Genomic DNA, 20,894 nt, shown 5'->3' with positions numbered 1-20,894 from the left:
TTGTAGAATCAATGTTAAAGTACAAATGGACAAATGGAACAAATGGACAAATGGAACCAGATGGACCCATTAGGGTCCATTTGCTTCCTAACTATCATTTAGCTGGGGACCCCCTGGAACTCTCTCAAGGACCCATGGGGGTCCCCGGACCCCACTTTGGGAACCACTGGTCTAAGTTTTCAATGGAAGCCAGCGACAAGATACAAAGATACACCCGACGTTCGTAGCTGCTTGCAAAAGATACAAAGCTATAAAAAGATGAGCTGGTTTCAACTTCAGCTGCAAAGATGCAAAGCTATACAGATACACTGCATCTTTGCATCTTGGTACCATTTGCATCTGCTGGTGTGAACACAGCATTACCACGCGGGTGTACTGTGCATAATGTGCAATTACATGAACCGATGAGAATGGATGCGAGTCGCTCTCATCCTTCCAAATGTTGACTTTGTCTCCACTCCCGTCTTCATTAAGACTCACGGCCACACACACGCTGATGGCTTGACCTTACCCGTCAGTCAAGGAGTGTGAACTGTGAACACACACTCGCGGCGCGCACACATGTACGCAAGTTCACAAGGATGTGTGCATACATGCACGTGGGTACACACACACACACAGAAGTATGTAAATTCACATACACAAAGTTGGCACACAAACACATGTGCGCGCGTGGGGGCACACACACACACACACACACACACACACACACACACACACACACACACACACACACACACACACACACACACACACACACACACACACACACACACACACACACACACACACACACACACACACACACACACACACACGAATAGCAATTGTCCTTGTTTGTCTTCTTGCATAAATTACTATTCTCCATAGTCAACAGTATGTGGGACATTAGGACAGAGAGCAGAATATAAAGTTGACTTTTTGGCTTCAGAAATGCACAGTAAACGACATCATCAGCAGATCTCCAGTTGGGGACAGAATCCGGGGCCAAGTCCACTCCTCCCAACAGTACAGTACTAGGAACCTGTCGCACATCGAAACGAGACTCTCAAACGGCAATCCATTAAGGTAATGCGTGTTGGATTTTCGTTAACTATATCTCTGTTAAATTACTTGTAATATTGACCGACAGGCACTAAACTATATATGGCCACTGTAGTCCCCTTCTATCAGCTGCAAGTCATCGATCGCCACTCCCCTGCTGACTGAGCCATAAAATACCGTTTTTGTGTTGCGTCTTTCTCACAGCGTCTTTGTGGATTGGAATTAAAACAGTGGGTCCTTTAATGAACGCGTGTGTGTGTGTGTGTGTGTGTGTGTGTGTATGTGTAGAGTGACTGTAAACCCATTTAGACCGTAGGACGTGTGGAAACGTCATAGCTAATCCAACCGATGGATTGCTAGGACGTGTCACACACGTCCTAGCGCATTTTCACTGATATCAAACAAGAGAAAAATATTCAGATTTTTTTCTTTTTTTGGGGGGTTGGCCTCTCCTTCTGCACCATACTCCTTGCCGTTTGCTCATGTGCGTTGCCATTCACTTCCCTGTTTACCGCTCAGAAAGAATGCCTCCTATCTCCTAATCTAGGGAGCTCTCCATGGTTTTGACCAGATGGATATACTAGGCTCTTAATTTCTGACTTCAACATGCCTCTCGTTCAAAATATGAACGCGAGGGATTATTCAGCGACTTTATCGTAATCATAGCGGGGTAAGCAAGCAACATTATTCCTCCCAGTTTTTGTACGGAACGGAAGGGGGGGGGGGGGGGGGGCTTTCAGAGTAAAAGCCGCCATCCCGGCTGCCACTACTAGCATATTAATAATAATAAAACGTCCAATTCCCAAGAGACTCCCAACGTCCTGAGCCACTGTTGTGTGTGGCACAAAGGGTTGTATACATACAGTACATGATGTGCTCCATTCACAGGATTACAATCATCACAAGGCTGCACCAAGATTCACACACACACACACACACACACACACACACACACACACACACACACACACACACACACACACACACACACACACACACACACACACACACACACACACACACACACACACACACACACACACACACACACACACACACAGTTAAGTGCACATACAGATAAGGACACACACCCACACACACAGATGGACAGGTAGATATGCAGAGATTCACCCGCAGACACACACTGAGCTCTGACCATGACCTCTCTGCTAGATGTCATTGATCCGTCACCACAGGAAATCCATACCTGGAATGGTAAAGTCTCCGGGCGGAGAATACGGATGAACGCACATTTCCTGCTCAGCACTTTGTGCGAGCATGCGCATGTGTGTGTTGACCCTCTATTGATCCCTGGTCAACTCACCTCTGCAGTACAGCATCACAAGACACTGTTACAGACAGATGGGAATAGAGGGAGGCAAAGCAAAGAGAGTACACACACACACACGCAGAGAGAGAGAGAGAGAGAGAGAGAGAGAGAGAGAGAAAGAGAGAGAGAGAGAGCAGCATATAGACACAAAGACAGACAGGGTAAAATGCTGGTAAACGAAAAAAAACAGAGACAGATTCCAGACCAGCTGTAGCAGTAAAACTGCCTCAGCATCTTCGTGAACTTCAGTCAAACTACAAGACTGTCACTGAGCCAAAAAACAAAATGACAACTTCTGCTACCTCGCAGTCCAACAGATGGCATGTGCGTGTGCGTGTGCGTGCGCACGCGTGTGCGTGTGTGTGCGTGTGTGTGCGTGCGTGTGCGCGTGGGGTTGGATAATTTGGTTTTGCCTGTGATTAATACGTAGTTGTGTTCCGGTGTCGTATACCAAAGAACACCAACCTATAAGCTCACAGGCTTGTAGAGTTTTAAAAATGGCACTCAAAAAAGTAACCCTACTATACTGCCGACGTGTCCTCGCAAGTATAGAAATACAAACGCACATGTCCAGTGTTGCATTGCGTGTGTGCGTGCGTGCGTGTTTATGTGTTAACCAGTTACAATCCACCATTGGTTCCCTGAGGCTGTGTGTGTGTTGTTGTCCATATTGGACCATATGGAGATGACACGCATGCAGCGCTACAGATGGACACGTTCTCTCCTGGCCACGTTCTCAACAATCCTCCAAACACTGGCTACAGTTACCACTCTCTCCCAATCAAACTTTTTCATGTCAATGTCTCACAGAATGATGTGGAACTTGGCTGCGGCTTCTCTAAAATATGTTGTGCCAGGGACCTCCAGAATCAAAGACTTTAATTAAAAATGTTCGCTTTAAAAAGAAGAAGTCTTGGCCTGGGCCATGGCTCAGTGGTCCAGGCACCTTGGCTGGTAATCCAGTCTGGCAGTGTGCCGCGGGTTCGACTCCCGATCCCATAAAAAAAATTAAATAAAGATCAAAGCAAAAAAAAAAAAAGAAAGAAAAAAAAACGGGATCGCTGTAATCTATTTTTTGTCATTATAAAATATGACTCTGTTTGACCATAATGGAACAGAGCCTTAATTAGTATCAACGGTAATACCTGCGAAGGAAGTCGGAAGAGGCCCGGAAGTAGGAAGAGTTATTTCCAAAATGGCGTATGTGTGCAAAGAGCCCTTTTGTGTTCGTATAGACGCTCGAAAAAGCAGAATGTGTCACGGTGGATTCGAACCAAGACCCTCTGTGGTGGTGGGCAGGCACTGTACCACTGCACCACTGCACCACCAGAGCACCTTGCAAGCCTGTTAGGAGTCCACCCTGAAGACTCCCTCCAGTGACTCCGTTAATATATTGAGGCCGTGCGAGTCCATATAAAAAGGAAAATACTTCGGGTAGTGGTTCGCTACACTTTTCGTTTAATACAAAAAAAGGAACATTATCAACATCGACCTTAAAGCAGAAGATAAATTGATAACATCATCACAGACCATGGCATAAACTAGCTGGCGAGGTATAGAAAGCGCAAGAGAGAGAGAGACCCCATCTGGAGAGCCGCGGGCGATATAGTCGTCGTTGTGGTCAACATAATGGCTGCTGCTTTTTATTTATGAGCACTCATAAAGGAGGAGGGCAAACATCTCATTAATCACACCTGAATGCACACATAAGTACACTCTCACACACACAAGTGCACGCGAACACACACACACACAAGTGCACACGAACACACACACAAGTGCATGCGAACACACACACACAAGTGCACGCGAACACACACACACACAAACACCAACAAAGACACACCCAGAGGGGGGAGGCCACGGTACGACATGCTGTATTACCTCTCCCCCTCCCAAGCGCATACACGCCCACACACATTCATCACCTCTGCTAATATAACACCCAGGGAAATTGTTATTCCGTTTCTTCTGCGGTGCTTACTGGCAATGAGAGAGACAGAGAGGAGGAGGAGGAGGCGTGCCGTGAACACAGACGAATACAGACATAACGGTAGCATAGATACAGTACAGATTCAGAGCATGTTCACGTCTCCCCACCAGAAGTTGGGCACAATAAAAAACTATATCAAGAGTTGAGAAGCAGCCTGGGCCATGGCTCAGTGGTCCAGGCACCTTGGCTGGTAATCCAGTCTGGCAGTGTGCCTTCGGTTCGATCCCGACGGCCTTTACTGCATGTCTTCCCCCCCATCTCTCTCCCCATTTCCTGTCAGCCTACTGTCTGTCCCTCCATAAAATATATAAAAAAATAAAGGTGAAAGCCACAAAACCAACCACTGACTGACTGACTGGAGCCGACAGGTCTTAAATTAGCCAATTACAACTGGGAAAGCATCTGTATTTTTTTTATTTTTTTTATATAATTTTGGATCTTCTCTTCTGGTCTCATTTTGGAGGTCCTTCCTCCACAACGACATTTGTAGAATCGGACTCAGGTCTTATTTATTGAATTAACAGTTCTACTGCGTAACGCGCTATTTAATCCATGTGTGCTGCGTAATACACTAAACCCGCCATTTGTTTAATTCGCCGTTTTTTTATAATTAAAAGAGCGGATTTGTCGCGGATCTGGTGACGAGGCCGTCGCGTTATGATGACGAAACCTGAAATCAAGCCATGCTCTGGGCTGCTAGGGCTTCTGGGAAAATGAGTTCAATGCAAGTGAACGGGCGGTTTGTTTGGACTACAACATGCTGTGCAGGCTGTGTTCGTTTCGCATCGTAATGGTGGCATGTTTTTCTCTTCAACAACAAACCATGGGACTATTTTCCGCCAGATTTTCGTCCATCAAAGCTGCAAATACTTTGGGGTATGCTCCAAAGGTAATAGATCAATCCTGGCAGCCTAGATAGGATGGATAGATTAGTGTTAATCAAAATTACCTGTTGAATAATAATTGTGTTCTTGGTTGTCTCTCAGGCTTACAGTGTTAACGGTGTTCAAAGCACAGGCCTGCAGGATGCCTCGTTCACTTTCATCCTTTCAGCTGGCCGTCTTAACCCAGACAGCTGGCTTTATGCCCAACAATGGAACTCTGGCAGACAGGCTGCTGAACCGCAACCTGCTGTCAGTCCCATGTGAATGATTAGGCTGGACCCACACACACACGCATAGTGTTTTATGGATTACCATGTCAATAAGCTTAGAAGGCAGCCTGTCACCTGACTGTCCTAAACCAAGATCTATATAGCCTACCATAGGCGCCACACACACACACACACTAGGGCATTCACTTCTAGTAATTTTTACTAGTTGACTAGTTGCCTAGTTTACTAGTCGACTAGTTGTTTAACCACCTTTTATGTTTAAAAAAAATATATATATATATATATATTTTTTTTTTTGGGAAATAAATATTTGTACATTTAAAAACTTTTTTTTCTTTTTTTTTTCTTATCAACTAGTCGACTAGTACCAGCAAGGTCGACTAGTGGATTTACTAGTCGACTAGTAAACTAGTCGACTAGTTGCTTAATGCCCTAACACACACACACACACACACACACACACACACACACACACACACACACACACACACACACACACACACACACACACACACACACACACACACACACACACACACACACACACACACACACACACACACACACACACACACACACACACACACACACAGGTCAAAATGTCATGCAGAGATCTAAAACTTCCAATTCAGAACATGCGGATGACAACAGACCAATGGGGAACACAAGACGTGTTCCAGGGACTTTTGAAGGTCCCGACGACTTTGGAATGAGTGGGTGAATTAAATCAGTTTTCCTTTCACGCTCCTTGAATTTACCACAACAGAGGATTGCTACTTAACCCGTTCACGCAGTCTGTAATAGGAAGGCACGTTGGGGATTATAGGGTTAATTGTTTAAAGGTTGTCTCCTGACCCTCGCAGACAGATTACGGGGCTCAGGTCTGGTGGAGAGAACAATCACTTCCACCCCGTCTGTCAATCTGAACCGCTGCTCCTGCTCAACCAACAATCACTTCCCTACATATGTGACTTTACCACAGTGTGTGTGTGTGTGTGTGTGTGTGTGTGTGTGTGTGTGTGTGTGTGTGTGTGTGTGTGTGTGTGTGTGTGTGTGTGTGTCCGTCCATTTGACTTGAATGACTGTACAGGGTCATGATGCATCCTGAGACTGTGCATGCATAAAGTATATAATTTATGTCAGACAGTTGGAGCCTTAATATAATATGGCGTTTCCATGTATCCGTCACATGTTCATCAGGGCACGACGAACATGTGAGAGATACATCGAAACGTTGTCATTGTATTGCTTGCATCCTGTTGAATAAAAAAGGCTCAAACTGTCCGAGATGCTCCCGTGCCTTCCTTCTACCTTCTACCTGCAGTCCTGCTTCTGAGAGACACCAGACCAGCCTACCGCAGGCTTGAGGCGAGGTGGAACACCCTTGGGCTATATAAATTGTCTCTTATATATTTTTTGTTTTGTCAATAAAGACTGTCAATCAATCAGACAGCTTAGTCCTGTTGCGATAGAAACCCTCGCTGCAATGCAGGTGACAAATCGTAGAAGACTTTGAACAGTTCAAAACAACAACTTGAATATCGTGTTGTCATATTGGCTTCCCGTCTCCAGCTGAAAATCAATGATTTGCTGTCGGTTTGTAAAAATGCAGAATACCCGGTACTCGCCTAATAGTGAATAAGCTATAGTTGATGCCTTGTGCACAAAGGTTGACACCTTTACTGGCGGTGATGGGAACACTCAGGAAAATGTACCGTGTAAATTACAAATACGCTTTAACGCTGCATAATATTTGCATTCTGTGTGAATGTACAAATTACACAAATCGTCTGAAATAATCGCATGGGAAATACAGTGTGCAACCTTCAGAAGGTGCCCTGACGTCAACGAAACCAGTAAAAAAAAACAGCTCAGTTTGATACAGGGTCCTGAGAGTGTACGGATGGATGGACAGAGAGACAGACCGGTGTGTTGGTCGTTGTGGTGATTAGTTCCCGATACTTCTCTGAAGAAAGAGATGGAAGCTGAAATGTATAATCCTGAGTGTTCATTTAACTCAGAGAGGAACCAAATGGACCCTTTGGGTCGTCTCAGAGTTACATTAGCACCAATGGTCTTCCTCTGTGGTTGACCCAGATCAGACCCTTGTGATCAGGCTCTCTCTGTGTGTGGAGCTGTGGCGCTGCCTTTAATCTACTCATTAGTGTGTGCAGATGCTCTCGTTAGGGCTAACCATTGGTTGTCGTTTGCGCTCGTGTGTGCGTGCGTGCGTGTGTAAAAAAGCAGGCACATGTGTGTGTGTGTGTACCTGGGTAGAGGGGGTTAACGTTGGAAAGGTGCTGAACAGTTGGCGCAACCACATGATTCATGATGAACATACAGCGCTAATGGAGGCAACATTAAAGAAAGATAAAAAAGAAGATGGCTGAAAAGAAAAAGGACATTGCAGCGACATTGGATGGCTATGCCTGCTAAATTGTGCCAACTATAGATACAGATACAAATTTACGCCCCCCCAAATGAGACAGCGGCCCCACTTCTGGTCTGTTAAAACGGTGTAATAATAATAATTATAAACCTTTATTTATATAGCACCTTTCAAAATGAGGTTACAAAGTGCTTTACAAAGAATAAGAACGGTGGCTATCAATGTAATCCCTATGAGAGGTATCATAAAATACCGTCATTTCACTGGTTAATTAATGAGGCTATAGCGATTTTTTTTGTGTTCTAATAAAGTATCCCATATGTTTGATGTGTCCTGCCATCTCATCAATATACAACCTATATTACTTGCATCATGAATCTCAAGTTAAAGTCACGTTCGCATCCCTTGAGGTTTTCAATACCCAGATAAATTTGTGTTTTGTTTTATAAGCTATTTAATTATTTGTGGTAAATTATTCAAACATCTTGCAGGGCTGCTCTGTTAATGTTACCCATTCAAGTGGTAAATGAAATGTGAAACACATGCTCTATTGAGAAAACAAGGCGATATGTTGACAAAGACACTCCATACATTTGGAAACATTTTTATTCAAATCAATATAGTGTTCAGTTCATTTCATATTATTTTAAAAGTAGGCTAACTACAGTTGAATTTCAAAGGACTTCTATGGCTGGCCTGCAGTACACCAGTCTAACAGACCAGAAGTGGGGTCTAATTGGGGGTCATGAATTTGTAGGTGCCGTCTGTCTCGAATATGTTCTGCATTCATGTCATTATCACAAATTTATGGTATTATTGACATCATATGACTGCTTTATATAGTGGCTAAAACGTGACTTACAGTATTCTTTTAATGCATGTTATGAATCAGCAGTGCAGAGAATAGGGGCATATGGGTGGCACACTGGCAGAGGGGCATAACGACTAAATTGGGTGAACATTTTTTAATTTTAAATCAGTGCAGCGAAGGTTTTCTAGTGGAGGGTGCATCGCACCGGGGTGGAACAAATACATGCGATGACAAGTATGTTCACTACAGCATGATAAAGGCCTTGTGCTGCCAACTTCACACAAGTATGTTCACTACAGCATGATAAAGGCCTTGTGCTGCCAACTTCACACAAGGCGTCACCTACTGTATCTCCAAGACAGCCAGCCTCACACACTCTGGCAAACCGAACCACACGTCCCCATGATGTCCGACATGCTATATTAGGTTGTATAAACAGCTATTCAAGAGTTGGGCAAGCCCAACGTAATAGGAGAGCGTCAAATGCCAAACAGGAATATTTGGAACGACCGTGGCTGATGATCTCACCATTGAGCTAGACTTTACTTCCACTTGTAAACAGCCTATTATATCTACAAGGTCAGATAATAAGCCTTCGCTTGCTCATACTTCAAAGTAAGTCGGTCTTGGCAATTGTTGTTTTCTCTTTGATCTTATCCAAGTAAAACATCTGTATAGCCCTACTGTCTGTGTTGTACATCAACCATAGGGAGCACACCATTTTGATGATTGTCTTTTCTTTCTCCAAGTACTAGAGCGTTAGAATAAACTTCCAGGCCCACAGGATCGTCCACAGGGTGCCGGCCCGGTTCTGGGGAGCCACCCGGTGTCCGAAACGGTTGAGAAATGACAGAGTTACCGTGTGGGGGTCCCTCTACTGTACTGTCACTGTACTGTCACACCCGAAATCATCACATATACAGTTAATGTGTGTGTGTGTGTGTGTGTGTGTGTGTGTGTGTGTGTGTGTGTGTGTGTGTGTGTGTGTGTGGGGGGGGGGGGGGGGGGGGGGGGGGGGGGGGCTGCGCAACAGTGACAGTTGGTGTGGTGAAAAACCAACCAAATGCTATTTTCGTGCTCGGACCCAGGGACACAGTGACACATATTGCTCCGCATAGGAGTGGTTGCACCACTCAACAACAAAGAAATAATAGAAACCATATACAAAAAGACCACGGCACATAGAGCAGGCTTTGCAGTCTCACAAATCCCCCCCCCCCCCCCCCCCCTTCACTCTTTCACAGAGAGCTGTGAAGTCACGGAGACATGTCTGACATCAGCGCAAGCTCCATTTCACTTGTACGCAGTGACTCTGTCTCTCTCTCTCTTTATCTCTTGCACTCCCTTCCGTCACTCTCGCTTACCTCCACTTCAAGGTGAGTGGCAGAAATGATGGGGTCGCCGCTCAGGGGACTGATGATGTGTGTGTGTGTGTGTGTGTGTGTGTGTGTGTGTGTGTGTGTGTGTAGAGACCAGGCGTGTGTAGAGTTGCAGTACTGTAGGTGTGTATATGATATATATAGGTACATACAGAGTGTGTGTGTGTGTGTGTGTGTGTGTGTGTGTGTGTGTGTGTGTGTGTGTGTGTGTGTGTGTGTGTGTGTGTGTGTGTGTGTGTGCGAGTGCGAGCAGGGGGTTAGGCAATTAGAGGAACCCGTTATCATCACTCACACATTCAGGGACAGGTTCACTCTTTATAAAGCTCTCGCCGACCGGCGCCTCACTCTGTCAATGTATGTAAATCTTCCCACCGTTTGGTGCCAGGGGGTATTTGTGTGTGCGTGAGTGCGTGTGTGTGTGTTTCCTTTCTACAAGAAAAAAGACATGAGAGATGGTCCTCCTAACATCCCTGTGATTGGGGTGAGGCATAAAGCTTAGAGCGTACACTCAGTGATTACATTAGTCATTCCCGTATAGATCATAATCTTCCCCAGACCGGGCCCTTCCGAACCACGGCGGCTGCTTCCAACACAGCGCCACTGATATCGAGAGTCTCTCGATAGCATCACGGCCCGGGGGAACTCCAACGTCTTCACGTCCCGCAGTGAGGCGAATTGTGGGACAGATCAGTGTGTTAATTCACCCTTTTCGAATGCCATCAATTCATTGAAAAGGGACAAAGTCATGTTTAATCAGAGCATTGAATGCTCTCTGTAGCCGTCGACTGACCTACAGTACCAAGATCTCAGTAGGCTGCAATATGTGTGGTTGATTATGGCTACCAGCGACGAAGTGCGTTGTCAACGGTCTACGCGGCCGGTTAAGACTCACTGATATGAGGTTAGGGGACTTGTGTGGTCGGTTAAGACTCATGAGGTTAGGGGACTTGCGTGGTCGGTTAAGACTGATATGAGGTTAGGGGACTTGCGTGGTCGGTTAAGACTGATATGAGGTTAGGGGACTTGCTTGGTCGGTTAAGACTGATATGAGGTTAGGGGACTTGCGTGGTCGGTTAAGACTGATATGAGGTTAGGGGACTTGCGTGGTCGGTTAAGACTGATATGAGGTTAGGGGACTTGCGTGGTCGGTTAAGACTGAGGTTATCGTTAGAGTTAGGGTTAGATTTAGTGTTATGGTTATTAATGTCGGACAACGCGCATCGTCGGTGGCCGTGATCAATGCAGAATTCAGCCTACAGAATTCCTCCAAAATGTCACAATATAACGTTTTGCGCTGGAGATGGTTGCGGTAGGTCAGTAGACGCGTCTACTGCTGATTTCAATGCAGTGATTTTGTCCCTTTCAATGCATTGATGGCATTCGAATCCGCTAGTTAATTGACCAGCTAGGCCAGAGTGATCAGTCCCACCACTGTTTATCACTAAATGTTATTCTTTGTAAGCTGTGGTACCAGGTGTTATTTAACTACGTATATACACTTCATCGTATGAAGATTAGCAAAAATAGCAGATCAACATAGCTCACAATGTCATGCACAGCAGATACGATATTTCGCTATCTTTGCTTGTTTGTGTTGCATTTCTTTCTCGAAAATAGGAACGTCAAGGTTAATGTGGTCAAACTGAGACGAGAAGGACTTTTAGAGGCTCCATGTACTGTACAATAAGGAAAGGATTTCCACGCTAGCTTCACCCCAATCTTCAGGGTCCCAGGGAAATCTGCATGCCTTTAACCCATTTTGGGCGGGAACCCCTTTTGGTGTTTTAAACATTGTTATACTTTAGCTCATACATGGGCAACTGGCGGCCCGGGGGCCACATGCGGCCCCCACCTTCACTTAATGCGGCCCTCAGGTTAATATCAGAATACTGATATAGTATTGATTTCAGCTGTATACAATTCCAAACCTGCTTTAATTACTTCATGACTATTATTAGTATTAAATGACTAGTAGGCCTACTTAATGAATAGTATTCAAATGTTATTGTCTTTGAGAGAAAGTTAACATAACTATATTTGAAATTCAATAAAAAGGTTACTTTTCAGGATTCCAATTCAAAAATAGCAAAAAAGAATATTCAGGTTCAATTCTAATATAGCAAAAATAATATGCACTGTGGCCCTCTGGAGTCAATGTGGAAATATAGTGGCCCTTTCCATCGGCAAAGTTGCCCACCCCTGCTTTAGCTATTGAAAAATAGCAGATCTACAAGCTCATAGCGCGCCACTCGGTGGCGCGCTATGAACTTGTAGGTCTGCTATTTTTGAAAAATCGTGAAAATGTGCCTGAAATCGACTCAGAAAACTGTCAGGATTTAGAAGACATTTTTAAAATTTCGACGTCAGGTCTAAATGGGTTAATCATCATCAGGTACTTCCTGCCCACCTAATACATCCTTATTTTAAATGGAAAATGCATTTTTCAAGATCTTAGACCATTGTGTGAGTGCTGTTGGATTTACAGGCTACAGGTTTTAGAGCCTAGATATCGTCTGTCGGGTGGAAACCTCATATGTCCAAAACTGTTACCTTCCAGGATTAAAATTCAAAAACAGCAAAAGCTCTACAAGCTCACGCCACATTCGAGATTGTGGATCTTCTACTTTTGCTGCTTTGGTCTGACACTGTAGTGTGATCAAATAGGCCATTCATTTACAACAAAGAAAATAGTTTCTTGCGCGACAGCAACGAGATTCACCTTGATGTAGTTTTTCTTTTCTTGTGGGTTTTTTAGGGACACTCGTGATTTGGGAGAGGCGATTCATGTCTCTCAAAAAGATTGCCATTGTGTTTCAGTGCCTTATCATAGATCAGATATTATAATATAAAATAGCTTTTTTGTCCTGGCACACAATAGTGTTAGGCCTCCTGGTCTGCAATGTTCTTTATTAGGCTCATAATAACCAGTAAGACGCCCTGAGGGCGAGAAGTGAGGAGGGCGAGGTTGCACTGAAACAAAAGGTCTGGGAATGCCCATACAGTATATGAACCCCTTTTTCTTTCTTTTTTAATTGACGTTTTTGGGCCGGGTAGAGAGTAAAATGTGTGCTAATTATTAAGGGCCAGCCCAGTTAGGGCCCAGTTAGTATCGTGATCTTCATATATGGAGACAGCCATATATGGAGCGTGTCACGAGGCATGACTGACTGTCTCACGGGGCTGTTTTAGCGTGACTGACAGTCCGGATTTCTAAACACAATAATCTAATAGTCTAATAATAATAATAATGGTCAGCCTGACAGACAAAGCGACCAGCGACCAGCGATACCAGTTTAGTTATTCTACCAGCTCATCAAACCCATGCATTGAAGTCATTAATTAAAACAATTCATCATTGCAATGAACCCATGGAGAGGTGGACTTCATAGCAATCACAATTAGTCTCTCTCTCTCTCACACACACACACACACACACACAGTGTGTGTCCCCTATCCTGACTAGGTTGGGCTCAGGTGCGTTTGTGATTGGTTAATTGAGAGCCAACTCTCATAAAGATGAAAGCGTTGATCGTTTATTACTCTGTGACAATCACCCCTCTTTCTCTCTCTCTCCCCCTCCCTCCCTCCCTCCCTCCCTCCCACGCCATCTCCATCTACTGCATCCCTCCGTCTCGCCCGTCTTCACCCTCTCACCATTAACCCTTCATCTGTCTTTACTTAATCGTGTCTCTTCCCCAACACCTCTAATGTCCCTGTCTTTTATTTGATTCACTCAGCCAATTAACCCCTTTTTTCCCCACCCATACGTGCTCTCTCCCTCTCTCTGTCTCTCTCTCTCTCTCTCCCCTACCCCCTTCTAATACACTCTGGCCAATTACCCTGCTCTCTCTCATTCTCTCTCTCTTCACCCTCTAAAGTTCCGAGGTAGGGGGTCAACATATGTATCAGCGTGGATCATGGATGTGTGCGCACGCGCGTGTGTGTGTGTGCGTGCGTGCATGCATTTGTGTGTGAGAGAGACATGTAGTGTCCACACACAGGCTAGCTCTGGGGATCACTTATAGTCAGGGATGTGACTCAAGGATGATTGGGATCATTAGAGGAGAGGAGGATGAGGGGAGAGGAGAGGAGGGACAGCGCGAGGGAGAGGAAGGAGGAGGCCCCTCAGGAGGAGGAAGGAGAGACAAAGGATAAGTAGGACAGGGACAGAGATGAAAAGAGAAATTAAGTGCGGCGGGTGAGAGACGGGCGAAACAAGAGAGCAGGGCTTGTACAGCAGAGAGGGGCGGAGGGAGAAGAGGAGAAGAAAGAGTGAGAGAAGACGAGATGTCGGAGGGGTGTGGGAGAGGCGCTGGAGATTTGGAGATTGTGTGAAGGAGAGAGGGAGAAAAGAGAAGAAAAGGTGAGGGGGAAAGCATGGACGAGGGAGGAAAACAGAAGCAAAGGAGTGAAGAGGGTGGAGAAGAGGGGAGTTGGATGTGAAGGATCACAGCAGAAGGGGAGAAATTGAGACATAAGTGCAGTGCAGTAGAGAGAGAGAGAGGGAGAGAGAGAGAGAAAGAGAGAGAGAGAGAGAGAGAGGGAAGATGGAGGTTCATTATGGTTTAGAGAGCTTCATGTTGCGTCCTAATGAACATGGATCAGGATGACACACAGATAATCATACACAGGCCTGGCTCCATGCATGACCTTTAAGAAAATCCTCCCTTTGCAGAAACCAAGTCTGATCTCCAGCATTCATCCCCCCAAACGGCTTCAATAATAATGACATCTTACGACGTCGCCAATGTCATCCCAATGACACACCCCTACCATTGTGTACTACTGATTGGTGTTGTAATGAATGTGCATCCACAGCACCTTTTTTTGTTGCTTTCGATGATAAGAGCGCCCCTCACTTCACACGGGTGTGATTTTTTAAATTTCCATTGCTGATAAGCAGCAAGCTATAGATGCATAGATATTTATTGTGACCGCGGGTCGCATTTACTATGAAATCGTGCATTTCCCATCAGTTGTTTGGTTGGTCACGCCCCATATATGGTCATGCCTCGTGATATCACGTGATGTCCTCAATATTAAGCCCATATAGAACCCTGATGTCATCAATATTGGCCAGCAACTCTACATCTCACCTCAAACCCTTAGATCTCCATATATGGATCTGACCTGTTCTGACATTCCATATGTTGATCCTTCCCCATCTATCCCTCCTCTTCGATGTCTCCCATTTCACTGATACCTGTCCATTTAAACTCTAGACGGGCCTGCCCCAAAGTTATTAGTGTGCAGCAGCCGGCAAAAACTAGAGTTCTCAACAGGCACGAAAATTAAGGCCCGGCCCTACCTGGGTCCTAAATCAAACCCTGTACAATCAAAATCCACCCCCGCTGCCACCCTTAGATCTCCATATATGGAGCTGACCTGTTCCGACATTCCATATGTTGATCTGACCTCATTAAACCCTGTACACTCAAGACACACTCCATATATGGCCAGTACAGAATTCATTCGATATGTTGATCTGACCCCCCACGCCAAATGCTCGCCCAGCAGTCTGCTGTCACCCAGGCGGATATGGAGATCTGACCCCCCATTCCAAATCCATACGTGCACGCGACCTCGCCCTAGGTCGGTTCTCACCCCCAGGCGTCTTACTGGTATTAGGATAAATTTGCGCGACTGTAAAGACGAAACGGAAGTGGGGAGGACTCGGAGGCTCCACTTCCGCTTTATATTTTACTCAAGATAGATCTTCCATTGCGCCAGACTGTATGATGGAAGCTGTATCTGACCGATTAATTAGTGACCAGAAAGACGGAATTAATCGCATATGACCCCCAAAATCTTTCAGAAGTCTTTTCATTTGCACACAACGATTGAAACAATGGAAGCAGTGACAATGACAGAAACATTGAAACAATGGAAGCAGTGACAATGACAGAAACATTGAAACAATGGAAGCAGTGACAATGACAGAAACATTGAGCAATTAGCATTTATTAATTACCTTCCAATATTGTTTTATCATTTAATTAATCATTTCTTATGTAAAATACTAGAATGTCGCCCTTTGGGCGGCGACATTCTAGTATTCTAGTAACTAGTATTCTAGTAATCTAGTAACTAGTATCCTAGTTCCGTTGGCAGCGCAATGGGAAGAAGGAAATAGCGGGATTTGACAGACTCCACTCCAGTATTGTGCCCTTGACATGTAGTAACGGATGGGTATTATTATTATTTGTTGTATTGTCACATCAAAGGAAATTAATGTAAATGAAAATAAGCAGACATGAAACTGCGTTTTACTGTTGTTTGCGTACAATAAATTACTGTTTTTGGAAACCAAAAGAAGTTGAGAATGGAGCAGAACATACTGTAGTATATTTTTGGGGGGACCTTGACTGCATTATAGTAGGGCTACAATATTTTGGATTGCGGATTGCAGTGACCCCACATTGTTTGTTCGGGAACAATATTTGTAGTTACAATGAGGGCTACATGAGCCGAAGGGAGAGAAACACTTCGCCTCTCTCCAGTCCGTGCGTATGGTGCTGGTACGGATCGCATCGCTGACTGACATAAACACACCGTTACAATTCAGAGGCACTTCAATAAGAAAACTCAACTAATAACGCTTGTGTGTGTTAATCTGCCCGATGCTGACGTTAGTATATAATGTTTAGATTGTTTTCCTGGCTGAATAACAACGGATCGCATCGCTGACTGACATAAACACTCCAATTCAGAGGCACCCCGCACGCACACACACACAGAATCTATGCGCCTCGGTGCGTCGCAGTTGTCATGTTTCCATGAATTAAAGGGGTCGCGCAATTGTCGTGTTTACATTAATGAAACTGGTGGTGCAATTGTCCTGTTTACATTAATGAAACTGGTGGTGCAATTGTCGTGTTTGCATGAATTAAACGGTGTATTTATGTAATCGCGCCGCTGTCCATCCAAGTCCGAATCAGTGTGTGTGTGTCTGTGTGGGACTGTGTGTGTTGTGGAAGACGGGGAACAATGTTGCCAGGGTCGTGAATTGTAAGCGAGTTGTAGTGTGTGTAAGTAGCGTGGTGAAAGGCTTTGTTTCTGGGTCTGTTTGCTTGTTTCTGGGCCTGTTTTCATAGACCTGGCAACAGTGGCCCGTGTGTGTGTGTGTGTGTGTGTGTGTGTGTGTGTGTGTGTGTGTGTGTGTAGTGTTGTGTTCGTGTTCTTCTTCTAATGTGTGTGTGTGTGTAGCGTGTAACTTCCGGTGTTGCAGTAACATAAAAGCTCTCGTGGGTCACGTGGTTGGCTTTGAGCAAATGGGAGAGGGGATGTAGTGTTGCCAGGTCCGCGTATTGTAAGCGAGTGGTAGTGTGTGTAAGTAGCGTGTTGAATGGCATTGTTTCTGTGCTTGTTTTCATAGACGTGGCAACAAATTAGGCGGGGGTGTCGGTGCTTGTGGCGTGTTTGTGTTTATTATTGATATTGATATTGTTTGTGAGTCTGGACGGGAGCCGGCTTTAGTGGCAGTGCAATGACAATTTTTACGCGGGTGGTGTTGAGTGTGGGCGTGCTGCGCGACATGAGGAGATAGCCGTGGATCGACGCGGAGGGTAAGTCTGTGACGTGTTAGTGTGTTTAGTGGGTTGTTGCAGTGTGTGTTGCAGTGTGTCAGTGACGTAGTAGCTGGTGCCTTTTTTTCCTGGGTTGCGTACAGCTTTTTGGGTACACCTTTTCAATTGTATAATAGATGGTATGTAAATATTCAGTCTGCCATTCAGGAGTGTATACATAAAATAAATATGCATAAATAATGGTTGTATCTCCAAAATGTTCAATTCCTCTCCAGGAAATAGGCAACCCCCTTCTAGTAGCATTCATCACCGTTAGTGCCTGGCCTCAGTCCAAGCCCTTCAGGATTTAGACTGATCCAATTACACACACACGCACAAACAAAAACACGCACAAGCACGGACGTACATGTGCGCGCGCGCGCGCACACACACACACACACACACACACACACACACACACACACACACACACACACACACACACACACACACACACACACACACACACACACACACACACACACACACACACACACACACACACACACACACACACACACACACACACACACACACACACACACACACACACACACACACACACACACACACACACACACACACACAAAGCAGATGGCCAGTGGTTAAAAGAGTGTGAATGATAAAGTCTGTTCACCATTATTCCACTCCACTGCTTCGGTGTGCGTGTACATGCGCGTGTGTGTGCGTGCGTGCGTGCGTGCGTGTGTGTGTGCGCGCGTGCATGCGTGTGTGTGCGTGTATGAAAACATGTACATGTCCTTGTTGTGTGTATCTATCTGAGCCATACAATCTCTCTCTCTCTTTTGTCACAAACATGAATGCAAAGTGAGTGATATTAAATTACACCATCAAATGAAAGCATAAAAAGCCATTTAATTCAGCTTCTTTCTCCTGAGTTTATTCTCTCCTGCTGTCATGCGTGACGGCTTGTAAGCAATCAAACTAATGGAACATCACCGAGCCATTTAGAATGTACCAGACCCATTGCATTGTTACCCATCTCTCTGTGTGTGTGTGTGTGTGTGTGTGTGTGTGTGTGTGTGTGTGTGTGTGTGTGTGTGTGTGTGTGTGTGTGTGTGTGTGTGTACTAGTCATGTGGAACGTAACTTATGAGGCATGAAATGCTATGAGTGAAGTCAGTTATGCAGTCTGACGCACTGTGTGTGTGTGTGTGTGTGTGTGTGTGTGTGTGTGTGTGTGTGTGTGTGTGTGTGTGTGTGTGTGTGTGTGTGTGTGTGTGTGTGTGTGTGTGTGTGTGTGTGTGTGTGTGTGTGCCTGCGTGTGAGAGAGAGATGCAAAGGTATTACCTAGTTGGATGTTGTCAGCAGCAGAATGTCAAATAATGTGGGGTGCAATTGAAATAACACACACACACACACAAACCAAATCATTCACCAAGCACACACACCTTTGACATTACGCTTCATGCTTCAAACAAGACACACTGACACTTCAGATGAGTGACGTGCACGCACGCGCACACCCACACACATGGTCTCCATTAGGGTGTAATGGTCAATATGATTTAAGATATCAATCAAAGTACACCAACTTGTGCATAAACTCTCTCTGACACACAAACATACACACCCACACACCCTTTCAGCACACACAGGGCACGATTCCTATTTCCTCTAAACACACCTTTACCCCAATATGCTCTCATGACGTGAGGATATTTATTTTGTAGACTGGTATAGGCCCTAGTACAGTACATTGTAAATCACTACAGGAGCCATACGCCCGATAAGGCATAACTCACTAATAACTCCTACGTCACATTTCAGACACACACACACACACACACACACACACACACACACACACACACACACACACACACACACACACACACACACACACACACACACACACACACACACACACACACACACACAGAGCGTAAGGAAATCCATTTTGACAGAATGATCGATGTGGAGTGTCTATGCAGACTGATATATGTGTCACTTTGCTGTAAATTACCAGAGAGGCCGTGGCCTAATAACTTATGATTCATAATTCAGCTTATGGCTGATACCTCCCTCCCATATACGACAAAGGCAGGGGGCTTTTATGGGCCTTATACCCTTCTCAAGGACTACCAGTCAAGCCAGAGTTACAAATAAAATGCGCACACACACACACACACACACACACACACACACACACACACACACACACACACACACACACACACACACACACACACACACACACACACACACACACACACACACACACACACACACACACACACACACACACACACACACACACACACACACACACACACACACACACACACCTTATCTCCATATTTTAAACTTTGTGTTTTTTCGTGAATCAACGCCCTACTTGATCACACTACAGCCTCACACAAGGTGCGTTTACATGGACACCTTTCTTCCAATCTGATTAAAATAAACCCGATTGACGGTTTTGGATCAAGTGTTTACATGGGGCAAGTTCAATCCGATCAGGTGTTTACATGTGCCCACTTTTAATCAGATTAGCTGCTGTTTGTATAATGAAATCAGACCCATCTGAACAGAGTGGTGATGTACTCAGGGGCGGCCTTAGAGATCGGGAGGCCCCGTTCATGACGTCATAATTCTAATAATTATTATTTAAAAATAAATTAATGACGTCATCATTTTTATAATTAATAATTATTATCAAAAGACATATTTTTTTTTGTCAGTGCGCTGCTAGTGCAGTGAGTGCACACACCGGGAAGTGGGAACAATTACAAACAAACAACACATGACAGGTCAAGTACCTGCAGCGATTATTAGCTGATGCCAACTAGTGGTAAGTGGACGTACAGGAGGAGGATGAATAATTGACTAGGCTGATTGGAAGGATGTGATGCAATGCAATACTACTACTACTACAAATAATAATAATAACAATAATAATAATAATAATAATAATTACATAATTTTTAAATTCAATTGAAATGATTGAGACATATATAAGGCCGCCACTGGATGTACTGTACTCGTTCTGTACTGTACTCGTTCTGTACTCGTACTGTACTAATACTGTACTGTACTTGTACTGTAGCCTACTACATTGTACTGTACTGATACCGTCCGTACTTGTACTGTAGCCTACTACATTGTACTGTACTGTACTGATACCGTACTTGTACTGTAGCCTACTACATTGTACTGTACTGTACTGATACCGTACTTGTACTGTAGCCTACTACATTGTACTGTACTGTACTCGTACTGTAATGCACTTGTACTGTAGTCGTACTG

General features: G+C 44.7%; 1 protein-coding gene across 1 annotated transcript in view; it reads right to left on the bottom strand.

Moving 5' to 3' along the window:
- Positions 1-20,894, bottom strand: part of LOC306934899 (partitioning defective 3 homolog B-like) — a 375,969-nt gene that overhangs the window by 313,898 nt on the left and 41,177 nt on the right. The gene's annotated exons all lie outside the window — the stretch shown is intronic.

The sequence above is a fragment of the Electrona antarctica genome, assembly GCF_951216825.1.
Source record: "Electrona antarctica genome assembly, chromosome: 13".
Classification (NCBI taxonomy): Eukaryota; Metazoa; Chordata; class Actinopteri; order Myctophiformes; family Myctophidae; genus Electrona; species Electrona antarctica.
This window is presented reverse-complemented; position numbering and strand designations above follow the sequence as displayed.